At 37.9% G+C, this 14,193-nt stretch overlaps 1 protein-coding gene across 2 annotated transcripts in view; it reads right to left on the bottom strand.

Moving 5' to 3' along the window:
* LOC150096603 (DDB1- and CUL4-associated factor 11) overlaps positions 1–14,193 on the bottom strand; it is a 346,061-nt gene that overhangs the window by 71,257 nt on the left and 260,611 nt on the right. The window lies entirely within an intron of this gene.

Genomic DNA, 14,193 nt, shown 5'->3' with positions numbered 1-14,193 from the left:
TCAGACAGCTGTATAAAACAAACTACTTGAATGAAAGCTGTATAAAACAAACTACTTGCAATTTTATATGGATGTTTATGACAGATGTATCAACTTAGAAAACAAAATCTTGCCAATAGTGTTGCAATCTATGGTCGAGGCCAAGAACTTTTCAGACCACCTTCGTATATACATATATATATATATTTTTTTAAAGATTTTTTTTAGCTGATAAAACTATTTAACTTAAACTCCCTAAAAAGGCTGGGTTATGAACATTTGGTGTTTTTAGATTCAATGGTCTAAGATAGGTAGGTTGACCATATTTCTTTGAGATAAAAATGGGACATTGGGATGGCAAAAACGGGACAAAGGTTATGTAATATTCTGTATTCATGAAAAAGTAAGATGATAAAAAAGTTTTATTACATAAACACATTATTTTTGCCTTTGCAACTACCAAACTTGGTGATCGTGTTATCTGTAAGCAAAGCAACAATTTTTTTTTTTTGTAAGGCAAATTTGTCACTTACTTCCTTCAACATAGCACACTGCAGGTCAAATATTTCTCCAGGAAATAAAGTCTATAATTTTGTCTTAAACATCACAATTTGGCAAAGAGTACCGCACAACAATTGGAAAAAGTTTGATCTCTTTTTTTTTTTGTTTGATGCATTTAAACTGACTATAATGCTTTTTGTTTTATTCAAATCCTCTATTACTTCTGATTTGGTACATGTTGAAGAAAATTTTGGTTCATAAATTTTATTCATCAATGTCGACAAGCAGTCATTTGTGCAAAACTTTGACCATGATGCAGTATGATAAACAACAAGAGTTTCAGCTGCTGCAATTTTGTTGCTTTCAGTATTACCACCGCATCTCACCATAAACGAGCTGATGTTTTTAACTGAAGCCAGAGTATTTTCAGTATCCTTATGTTTCTGGCTACGTAGATGTTGACTGATGTCACATCTGTCTCCATGAGCAATGGAAAAATGGTCGTTACAATGTTCACATACCACTTTTGTTCCATCACTATAAAACTTGTCTAGTTTAATAAATAAATTTGAATTCTTTCTGGAGATCATCATTAAGACTGCAGTTTCGCCTCTTTGACATTGCAAGGATAGACTAAAATCTTTAAAAAATAAGACTTAAAACTTTAAAAAGTATGAAATTTAAACCACTGATATTGAATAACAAAGCCACCGATTAGCAGGTTAGCATACAGGTAAAACAAAAACTAACGCTACAGTAGAACAGACGCCGTATCTGAGATGCACGAGTGTTGCCAACATGTATTTTTTATTTTCTCTGAATAAATCACTGCAGATATCGATATTTAGTATCGAACAATGCGACTCCATGGTTATACAAATTACCGGTATCCATGATATTGATATATGATTATAGTGTTGGATCATACTTCCTTGTTTTTGATCCGCCATCTTGTTTTGACTCTGTTCTTAAACAAGTTGCTGGTTGATTACTAATTTAAATATAGAGAAATTTACATTTTTAGACTGCACCACTCTATATCTAGATTAGTCTAATGAAATGTAGTGAAACCAAGCATCAACTAATTTTATATCAATATTATTTCTTACGTTGACCGAGTATATCTCTTATTTTTGACGCTCCCGCTAGGTGCAATAATTTCATGAACGGTGCAGTAAAAGAGATTCAGGCAAACACAATTTTAAAATCATCAAAACAAAACATTTAAAGGGTTATATATTATACATATAAATTCAATTCTGAGAACAAAATAATATAAATGTCTTAGCTTAACTGGTCACAACATCTTACAGATTCAGTCTATGGGCATCCTGCTATCAGACTTATAGCTTACACAATATTAAAATAACTTTTAATAGAGTTCAATATCACAAAATCTCTTAGTAACAAATTTTTACTATTATCATACAGTCAGTAAAGTCTCAATACATTAATGTCGGCAACAAATGCTTCATAAGTATACACTTTCATACTCTGGCTGATTTCAGCAAAAAACGTTATAGTTAATGTGGGGAATAACAGGAGGAATTACACATATATCTCTGCACTGAAGTAACATAAAATTGGACAGTTCTTGCCAGATAAATCCTTTGCTCATCAGTTTCACTATGGGCACACTTTATAACTATATTTACTTAGCACACTATGGCAACACTATTTAGAATAAATCTTCTCAATGATAAACGAAACATTAATGGTCGCACTTCACGTGTATAGACGTACTTGGATAAAGGAAAAAGCTCATTCCTTCTTTAACACTATTCGACCAATTCAGCTCTCTGTTAAAGTTCCATGAAACTAATGGAACATGTAGTAATTCTTTAACTTCTAGAATTATTTTCAGTTGCCTATTATTACTTTTCCAGTTCTTAAACAGTCCAATTACAGCACTAAAGTTCCAGACACAGCAATCCTTTGCATTCACCTTGCTGCATCCTATTCTCCTCATCTGTCTGTGCTATACTCAATGCTCTCGTGTCCTCGAATGGTCAGTCCTGAAAAAGAGAAGCCATGGTTTTCTCCGCTCTCAGCTTATATACCCCCCTTCCTTTTTCCCACCCAAAATTCTTTCTCACACTCTCATGTCAATTCCTTCTCTGCAGTTGAATACCATATCTCGTGATCCATGCACGCACTAGCTATTTCTAGCCCATCTCCATAGTAACAAACAAAATAAAATAAAAACAGAAATATTGCATAACATTATACCTTTACATACTAGTGATAAATAAAAAATTAAAATATTATAATTCACATAAGGCATATTAAACTTATATACACAACTCCTCATAATATTAAATTAGGAATAATCAAAATAAACAGAATAATATTTCAACACAAGGTCCTATCATTGCTAACACATATTTTAGATTAATTAATAAAATTTAATAAATAAACTCTAGGCAATTATATGAATAATAATTTACAATCATGGGATTAATATCAAATAATTTTATAAGTACAGCCTTTGGTATGGTGAATTAAGTTGGATTATTATTCAGAATCCAACAATAGGTTATGAATAATAATTTATGATTGGTACGTCCCATTCCAAACAGTACGTATGGTCAGCCTAGTCTAAGATGATCATTTTTATTGAACAAAAGATACCAACTTGCAAAAATTAACATTTTGAAACCAGAAGAAAATATATCTCAACAGAGAGGACTCATCTGTCAGAGGAGTAGTCTGTATTAATGTGTTCCACTAGTTTAATAGTTAAGCTAATCCAAGTGTTAATAGACAATATAGCCTGAGGTCATTTGCAGATCAATGAGGTCATTATTGAAACCATAAACAAAACTTGGTTTTGTTTATGGTTTCCATTAACCCATAGCTACAGATGAGTGATCTTTATTTAAGGGTTAACAAAAAAATTACATAATGTTATGTCTGTTTTTGTTATTTCTCATTTGTATAATGCTATCTTGATTTAATGATCACTACCCCTTCCCTTACCTTATTATATATGTTGGCCTCTGTCTGCTATCCTTAACCCTTATATATCCCTAAATCGTCTGCCTAACACTGAGTATATGATCTTACTGCTTATCTGACAATTTCTAAATTTTGGGCCCCCAGAAAATACCTATTCCCTGATCTCTATAAGTCATCCACATTCGCTCAGACAAATTTATTTCCTGCGCCTGAGCTTTAAGGACAGTGGATGGTTATAGAGCATCAGATGCTACTAATATAATTTGCTTGAAATCAGAAGCCGTAGGTTTTCCTTTTGTCTGTTTGCGGTCGTGCTCACTTTCCTTTCTTACTTAGGATATCCCCACACACGTATATGATCACCAGGTTCATATTTTTTATGAAGGGTCTAGGTCAGTCAACATGGTCAGAAAAGCAAGCATGGAAAGTAACAAACAAATTTAATGAATTCATAATTAATTACAATACAAAGACATAATTGATATTTATGCTAGATTAAAACTCTTACATTTCTCTCACTTTCTGATTCTTAGATAACCATGGATTTCTTAATCTCTATAATACTATTCCTTTAACTTATCAAATATTTAGTTTACAACTTAATAGGAGCCAGCTAAGTATTTGGCATGTTATTAATCTCCCTCAAATAGGTCACGACAGAATCTCCAGTAAATTAATAGTTCTCAGAATTCAGTCTAATGGTATAGAGTCATTCCCACATATAATAATTCTTCATGCTTATCCTTGTCATAAATTCGAGTTACACTTTCTTCCGTTTCTGTTAGTCAAGCTCTCTAAAGGGCTAGAATATGCAAAAGTACTTATCTACACTATCTTAGGTTCTTTCAGGATTTTCTCCGTCCTTCCTTCTTACGAAGTTCTGGCTGCCTTGGTTCTGTTGCCACGTGGGAATCACGTGCTCTCCCTGGATCGGGTACTTGGTTTCTTTACTACGTCGATGCTATTCCTTACCGACGGCCTGCATTCAAGGTTTGCCATGTTCTGTGGCAGTGCCATACTGGGATTTCTCGGAGATCAGCTCTTAAAGATAAGAACTGAATTACGATGACCACTCGAAGCACACGGTGAGAATACAGGACAAACAAAATGGGAGGGGGGGGGGGGTTCCAATTCTGTGTTGCAGGTTTTATACACTCCCCAAGAGCGCCACCTTTCCGAGTTTGATCTCTCCTTTCACCCTTCCAATTCGTCCCCGACTGGGTGACTTCACCAATCCTCATACGGGGCTTTCCAATTCTGGGAATGCACGAGTCTTGATGTTTTCTTAGAGGTAGCACACGGACGCTTACATTGCTATTGTAGTAATGGGTAACCTTTGTCCCTTCTTACTGAATTATTGGCATTCTTTCACGTGTAGAAATTCACTGATTATTACTCTCATGTGAGCCCTTTTTGTTAACTTACAATTACATTGAAGTATAAACACACTAACTACAATACAAACAGTTCTTATTCTAATTTGCCAGTTGTTATTTCTTTTAAGACATAGTTAAATTGTGCCAAATGATAAGTATGCTCATTTAATGGATATCTTCTGTTAGACTCTGGAAAGGTGACCTCATTTAGAGTGAGGTCGCCCGTTTCAGATCTAACAATAATGATAGATATGCATAGTGCAAAATTATGTCAAATGAAGAATTATTGCACTTACTATCTGCTCAAAATACATTTGTCACAGTATTAGCTCATGATTTGTGGAATGCACACAAGATCATTACTTACAAAGAATGCAGTAATAGTAGTAGTAGTAATTACCCCACTGTTTTAGTAGCTTCAAGAGGAAATGTGGTAATACTCAATCGTTAAGGCAATACATGCTTCATGTGTTGTTTTAGATATTGAGGTCTGAAAAAGAGATGCATACATACATACATCCTTGTAATTTAAAAATGCGATAAAATAAAGATATCAATTCTCAGATGAAATCCCTGATGTATCTTTATTGTTTATCAATGTACTCCTTAAGGATACCTTAGCAGTCATCTCAATAAAAAATGAAGGTATAGCTCACTTTCCTCTTTGCTATCTTCTAAATGAAGTCCTGTGATATGTACATTTCCACACAGACCACTAAATGGTTAATGCAATCTACAGTTGGCCTTATAACCAAAACAGACTAGAAAAAATTTCTGTGCACCTGAAATAATGTACATCCCAGGAAATTATCTATAACTAAAAAGAGAATAATATCTGTCTTCTTTGATGCCTTATCATCTGCAACTCAAAAGATTAAGAATCTTTTCATTGTACAAGCAACCTCATGCTGGTAAACATAATCATTAAGTGCATTAACCTTCCTCACAAAAGTTCCGAATTGTGAAACCCTAGCAAACAAGGAGAGAAACATTTGCTTAGGTAAGATCTCCCTAAGAACATTGAAAATACTAAATCTTGAATCTGTAACACCAAAACAGAAATCTTCCCCACCTGTTCTTGACAGCAATATGTTCATATTCAGGAAAAAAAAAAACACTTTTAAAACATATCTTCCAGAAAACATACAAACCACATAGTAAAAATGGTGTCTGAAAAAGCCACAAGTTTCTGTGAGTTATCTGGCCTATTTCAGTCAAACTAGAAGATGATCAGCCAAATCAGAGTGGAAGAGCATCCGACATGTTGGTTATTTTCTATATTATTATGATTCAGGTCTCCATGGAATCACAAAACTTATTACTGGAGACCACCCTAGAAAACACAATGTCATACAACTCCTCAAACCCATTGCCCATTCGTGCTCTCACCACTCTATTGGACAATGCATTCCATGGTATAACTACTTTCCATACAGAAACCACACCTTATGTTCTTGCTCACAACTTCCTTTCAAACTTTCAGGTGTGGCCCTTGTCCTCACTCCATTCCCCCTATTCGACAAAGCGAAAGAACTCTCAGTGTCAAGCCTGTAACTACCTTAATCATATCACTTCTCCCTCTTTTATCTACAAAACTCTGCAGTCCACATTCCCTCAGCTTGTCTTCATAACTAACATTGTACAGTCCTGATAAGTGGCGGCCGGTGAAATATTAAGTGGGGGTTCTGCCTTTTAAATGGGCAGCACCCCCACTTAAAATTTCATCGGCGACCACTGGTCCTGATACTATCTATGTTATCTGCCTCTGCACCCTTTCCACAGTTAATTTATCCCCTTCAAAGCCTGGGGACAAAATCAGAGAACACTAGTTCAAGTGTGGTCTGATAAGGGCTTTATACAATGGAATGACAACCCTTTTACCTCTGCAAGTCAGCGTCCTTCTCAGTATTGCAGCAATCCTCTGGATTACCTTCACCATCTTTGCAATATGTTCCCTGAATTGCAGGTTTCTATCAATCATCACCCCTAGATCCCATGCCTCCCATCGGTGTATCCCAAACTTCAAGACTACATTTTACTGCATTATACTGACATCCCTATTCATTTGTCTACCTGTCCAGTTTATTCAAATCTTCTTGCAGGGGTATCACATCTGCACTATTATTAATAACCCTTTCCAGCTTCACATCATCTGCAAACAACTGAATATCCCCCTGCAATCCACTGACAATGTCATTGATATAAAGATTAAACAATACAGGTCCCAGCACTGAGTCCTGTGGGGCCCCACCTGTAACCTTCTGCCTCCTTGATATTGCCCCTCCATACACAACTCTCTGATACCTATCAGATAGCAATCCTGAATCCAGTTCACTAGCCTGACATCTAAACCCATGTGCTGCAACTTAAATATCAGCTTATCATGTGGTACTCTGTCAAATGTCTTTGTAAAATCCATAAAAATGGCAGAATATGCCTTTCTCTCATCAACTGCTCTAGTCATTTTATTATAAAAGGCAATCATATTACTAAAACAAAAGTGCCCCTTAACAAATCCATGTTGACTCTTAGAGATAACATTACCCTCATTTGTCCAATGTTGTATATGGTCCCTCACTAATTTCTCCAAGATCTTAACAACTACTAATGAAACACAAACTGGTCTATAATTTGACACTTACATCTGCTACCATTCTTATGCAATGGCACTATCTTACCTTCCTTTCATTCTTTGGTACCTTTCCTGTAGCAAGACTTTCAATGAAAAGCCAGATCAAAAGAGCTGTCAGTTCTTTAGCATATTCTCTCAAAACCCATGCAAAATTCCATCCAGTCCCACAGATTTATTGACATCCGGAGTACTCAGTATTTGAAACAGACTCTCCTCTTGCACCTCTAAAACATCGAACCTGCCCTATCCCCTCTAGTATTAAAAATTACTTCTCCAGGTTGAAATATTCCAATAAAGTGTTTATTGAACAACTCCACTATGTCCTCTGCATCAGTCACTCTTATTTCCATTTTTATCCCACAACATCATTCTTCCACAATCATTTTTCCTCCTACTGGCCACATAGCTAAAAAATTTCCAAGGATTTTTTTTGGATCTTAGGGCCAATCTCTTCTCATATTCCACTTTCACCTTCCTTACCATACTAGTCACTCTCCTGGCCCGAGTCTTATATTCTTCATGCATATGCTCTCCACATATCTCTTCCATAACCTCTTTTTCACCTGCATTTGGAGGGAGGAAGGAATTAGATTTTATGCAGTTATTAAGGGACAACTATCTACGGCAACATGTATTGGAAAATACCAGGGGGCAGAGAGTGCTGGACCTAGTAATTGCAACTGAGAATGTGGCTGTAACGAACATGACCTTGTTGCCACCAATTGGTGAGAGTGACCATAAGGTCATGACTTGGGAGGTGGCTAAAGGAGTCGAATTTACAATTAAGACAGGGTATATGTGGAATTATCGGGCTGGTAAGTATGACAAGCTTAGGTGTGTGCTTGGCTCAATGCCATGGCATGTAAAACTGCAAGGGCTGGATGTTGATGGTGCATGGGAGGTGGTCAAGAACTGTTTGCAGGAGGCAATGGTTGACTGTATACCAAGAGTCCGAATAATAAATCAGGTAGGGGTTAAATGGATAAATAACACTATTAAGCTTGAGCTGCAAAAAAAGAAACAATTGTGGAGGGAATTTAAGGAGAAGGGTGACCATCAGGTGCATGAACAGTATAAAGCTCAGGCCAGGATGGTAACAAGGGTGGTAAGAAAAGCAAAAGCAGATTACGAAAGGAAATTGGCCATGCAGGCTAAAGAGAATCCCAAACAGTTTTTTCAATATGTTGCAAGTAAAAGGAAAAATGCTCATGGTAGAATGATCTTAAAAAATGCTGAGGGTAGGGAGGTAACTGAATCAGTCGATGTTGTGGAATTACTGAGCGAGCACTTTGCAAGAGTATATCATCCAGGTGGTGGCCTTGCGGAAATGGAGGAACCAACAGCTTATACTGGAATTGTGATGAATGAGGTAGAGGTAACTAGTCTGTTACAGAACCTCAATGTCAATACATCTGTAGGATTGGATGGTATACCAGCTCGTGTCGTACGTGAAGCGGCAAAAGAATTGTCAGTGCCCTTGACCATTATGTTTAATTTGAGCCTCAGGACTGGGTCAGTCCCAAGGGGGTGGAAAGAGGGGAAAATAGTTCCACTGCACAAAGGTGGTTCCAAGGCTGCTGTTGAAAATTACCGGCCAATCAGCATAACAGGAATCATTATCAAGGTCTTAGAGAAAATAGTCAAGAGGAAAATACAAGATTGGATAGAAGAAAATGGGATACTGTATCGGGGACAGCATGGTTTTGTGAAGGGTAGGTCATGCCTCAGTAACTTGCTCACGTATTATAACACAGTGACGGCTGAACTGGATAAGGGTAATGGGTTTACAGTGATTCTGCTGGACCTTGCTAAGGCCTTTGACAGGATACCACATGGAATTCTAATCAGTAAATTGCAGCATATGGGAATGGACATAGGGTTGGTGAGATGGATAGGAGGGTGGTTGACGGAGAGATATCAGAGAGTGGTTTACTCAGGAGTAGAGTCCACAAGACGGCCTGTGACTAGTGGTGTACCACAAGGATCTGTTCTTGGACCACTGCTGTTTAATTTGTTCATAAATGATATAGGAAAGGATCTGAGAGGAACAGTTCATTTGTTTGCGGATGATGCAAAGTTGGGTAGGGCAATAGTGAATGCAGATGACGTCAAAATTTTGCAGGATGATTTGGATAGATTGGAGGTCTGGGCTAGGGAGAATGGATGTCAATTTAATGTGGCAAAATGTAAGGTTATGCATTTTGGGGTGAAAAGATGGGAGGCAGTTTACTGCATTGGTGGAACCGTGCTCCAGGAAATTGATGAGGCACGAGATTTAGGAGTGTTGGTGGATAAGGAATTGAAATTTAGGGGACACATTGCAAAAGTGGCCAAATCAGCTCATCAAATCACTTGGTTGCTGAAGAATACGTTGACAAGCAGAGACAAGCAGGTTATTGTTCCTCTGTATCGAGCCTTGATAAGACCTCATCTCGACTACTGTGCTCAGATTTGGTCACCTAGGTTTCTTCTTGATGGGGAGGAGGTGGAGAGGATCCAGAGGCGAGTGACCAAGATGATAGCAGGTCTGTGGAATGAACCGTATGAGAACAGGTTGAGGATTTGTGGGTTGCAAAAATTGGTTGATAGGCGGAGGAGGGGAGATATGATTGAGACATTCAAATTACTGAAGGGTTTCTATAAAATTAATTCAGAAGATATTTTTGAGAACAGGGCTGGTTGTGGGAGGACTAGGGGACATCCATGGAAACTGGGCAAAAGTGTGGTTAGTAAAGGTGTTAGAGCTGGGTTCTTTACTTTTAGAGTAGTGAATGAGTGGAATGCGCTCCCTGAGTCTGTGGTGGATGCTGTGACAGTGAATGAGTTTAAGGCGAGGTATGATAGATACTGTATGAATGTCGAATAGTTGTGATGAAAATGATTTGGGGGCTCCCTCGATGAGTCTAATGACTCCCTGGAGTTGCCCGTAATAATAATAATAATAATAATAATAATAATAATTTCCTGTTTGATATTGTTTGTCATCCACTTTACACCAAATTGTGTCCTCTTCTTCTTCACTTGTGGTATACAGCTTACTATTGCGTTAATAAATATTCCTTCACAATTTCCCAAGTACTAATATCTTGCTTTTCCAATTCCATCCTCAATGGAACTACCCCAAATTGATATCTAAGACTATTATAATCATGTCTTATAATTCCATATACATTCCTTTCTCTTTGATACTCCTGCATATTCATCTTCTAAGTCAAAACCACATGGTCACTCTCTCCAACTCCAGACAGAGATGTTATCTCAGTTATAATCAACTCTTCTGATGCTATGACCAAATCCAAAACTAACTCCATATTCCTTCTATTACATGTTGCCTAAAACATTTGTCCCTCAAGAATTCTAGAAATTCCATTCCCTTATTACTACATTCAGTTTCCTCTTCCCAATTTATATTGCTATTGTTAAAATCTCTCATAACAATCATTCTTCTTGCACTTGCCAAGCTCAGCTGACTAAAACATCTCCTGGTCCTCACCTTCTATGCTCCCTGGCTTGTAGCAACACCCCAGTAAATATCCTGTCTTGCCCACCTCACACCATATGCTTTCAAAACCATTAGTGCCATTCCCCCCCCCCCCCCACCCCAATCCTCCACTCTGAGAGGACATAAGTCACCACTTATCATAAGCAGTACTCCACCACCATGTTTTCCCTTCCTATTCTGTAGAAAAATGCTGTACCCTGCTACTTCTATTCCTGTTAGTATATAATCTTCCATCAACCACGTCGCTCAGAGATCCCAATAACCTTTGGAGAAGCTGATGCTATCAGCACCACCAATTCATCTCCTTTATACCAGATACTCCTGGTATTAGTGTAAAGAATAAAAATGTCACTGCTTCTATACCTATCATTATCCCCTCCAAACTCCACTGGATTCTGAATTACCTGATGTATTTCCCCTTCTCCCAAGCTACTATTCACACAGGAGGCTACCACTGCTACCATCCACCCTGATAATTCTGGTTTTCCTGCATTGACACATCTTAAGAGAACAGCAATCTCTCTAGATGCCTACGTCCTTCCTCATTCAAATGCAAGCAGTCTCTCATATACAGTTCCTTTCTGTTCTCAAATGCCCTCCAAGCATCCATGTATTCCAAGCCTCTCCTTTGGCACATTCTGGCTATCATGCCATTCATTATTAATGCTCTTCTCCTCAGCTCGTCATTATCCAACCTGGGCAACACACACACACAATCTTCCCTCTCTGATTCTTCTTCCTTACAATTGCAAGCATGAACCTCAGATCTCTTACCACCCGATTCATTCATACACGATCCACCCGAAACACAAATCTCTCAGGAGCTCTCCGATAGCACGTCCGTTCAGCTGGTGAACGGACGTGCTATCGGAGAGCTCCTGAGAGATTTGTGTTTTTTGTTGATTTATTGGTGTTTTGGATTCAATTTAATGGACTTAAGTGTTTAATTTTGGTATATTATTAAAGCTTTATTAACGTGGTTAGTGTACTAAAGTGTTTTATAACATAATCTATGTCGGGAAGTCGCCGCTAGATGAATTCGTAATGAGTAGTGTTCGTGCAAGCTCCAGATAAGATAAGTATCATTTTCAGTTATCGATACAAATTACTTAATATTGTGTAGTTTTGTTTTGTTTGCCTTGCGTATATTAGTGCTCTATTTTTGGTGTGTTATAACGTTTAATTTGACAAAACACGTTACAGATAAATATGGCACCTGTGCGTAGGAAAATGGCGGCCAGTAATGAAGGTTCGCCATCGTTATCAAAGAACGGTAGCATAAAAGAAATGAGTCAGTGTACTAGCTGTGAAATGTACGCTTTGCGGACATCATCTAACCACACTTTGCGGAGTGTGGTTAGATGATGATAAAGGATTGAATGTGTGTAGAAAATGTAGGGAGAATGCGGAATTGAAGTGTATTTCTGATCGTGAGTGTGATATTTTTGTCAACCTTCAGAATGAAGGAAATAGGGATATGACAAGAAACGGCAAGGTTGTACATGAAAATTGTGAGAGTGTGAATGTAGAAAGTGTGAATGATAGTATAAATGGTTTCTCAGAGAACAAAAAAGATGAGATAGATGCATTGAGTGAGATCGCGTTGTTGAATAGTGTGATAGAAAGAGCAAAACAGCAGCTAGAGTGCATGAACAAAAGTAGACTGAATGAACCAACCAATAATAAAAGGTATGACAGGAAAAATAGACGTATGAATGTGAACATGAACAAAATGAAGGATAGAGTGCTGTATGGAGACTCGTTAGTACGAGGTGTGTTAGTAGAGGATTTGACAAAATCGTACCAACCTGGTGCGACCATAAAGGACGTAACTGCGTCTATTAGAGAGCAAAAGGAAAGGGTGAAAGAAATTATTGTTGTGGCAGGTACGAATGATTTGAAAGGAGATAAAATGGAAATGATAGAAGACCTGAATGAATTGTTTGAGGTAGCAAAAGAAAAGAGTGAGAGAGTTAGAATGATTAGTCTTTTGCCACGGTATGACAGTGAAATGTTTAAAAGGAGGGCTATAATTGCAAATGACTTTATGCATGGGTTATGTATGACGAGTGGTGTGGAATTTGTGGATGTGTGGAGTGAGTTTGATGGGCGAAAGGATCTATATAAGATGGATGGCTTGCATTTGAATGGTTACGGTGTAAGAAGACTTGAGAAAGTGTTGCTGAATGTAGTGGATGTGCAAATTCAGGGAAACTAGATTTGTTAGGGGGGGGGGTAGAGATACAGTCCTTATGGAGGCAGTTGAATGTAAGAATGAATATAATATGCCAGAGCAAATAAGGACAACAAATCAGAGTGGGATAGTTAATATAAGGCATCAAGGTAGGGTTGGGGCTAATGGGGGTCTTAAATTCATGTACACTAATACTAGGAGTATTAGGAACAAGAAGGAAGAGTTTTTGGCCATGGTTGGCACTTCCAGACCACAGGTTATAGGTATTAGTGAAACATGGCTGACTGTAGATGATATAACTAGTGGGATTGAATGTGATGGGTATAGTGTGTTCAGGAATGACAGAGAGAATAAAATGGGGGGAGGAGTATTGTTGATGATAGCTGATGAGCTCCAGCCAAGGAGAATAGAAGTTGAATTGCAGGATAGAGAAAAGAGCACATTTGAGGCCATTTGGTGTGAGATTGTGGCTAGCAGAACTAAATATACAATTGGGTGCTGCTATAGACCAGGTGATGGAAAAGATGGTGGTGACAGTATGCACAAGCAAATAGAAGAAATGGGTGGAAGGAGGGTAATTATTATGGGAGATTTCAACTATGGTCGCATTGATTGGAGTGAGGAGAGGACACACGGGAGGAAGGAACTAGATTTTATGCAGTTATTAAGGGATAACTATCTGCGACAGCATGTAATGGAAAATACTAGGGGTCAGAGAGTGCTTGACCTAGTAATTACATCTGAAGATTTGGCTGTAACAAATATGACCACATTGCCACCAATCGGTGAGAGTGATCATAGGGTCTTAACTTGGGAGGTGGCTAAAGGTGTAGAATTTTCAATTAAGACAGGGTACATGTGGAATTATCGGGCGGGAAAGTATGACAAGCTTAGGAGTTTGATTGGTTCAGTGCCGTGGCATGTACAACTGCAAGGACTAGAAGTTGATAGTGCATGGGAGGTAGTTAAGAAGTGCTTGCATGAAGCAATGGCTGACTGTATACCTAGAGTCCGAATAATAAATCAAGTAGGGGTTAAATGGATGAATAAC

This window comes from Typopeltis vanoorti, chromosome 18, assembly GCF_054136105.1.
Source record: "Typopeltis vanoorti isolate ZY-2024b chromosome 18, IOZ_Tvanoo_1.0, whole genome shotgun sequence".
Lineage (NCBI taxonomy): Eukaryota > Metazoa > Arthropoda > Arachnida > Uropygi > Thelyphonidae > Typopeltis > Typopeltis vanoorti.
This window is presented reverse-complemented; position numbering and strand designations above follow the sequence as displayed.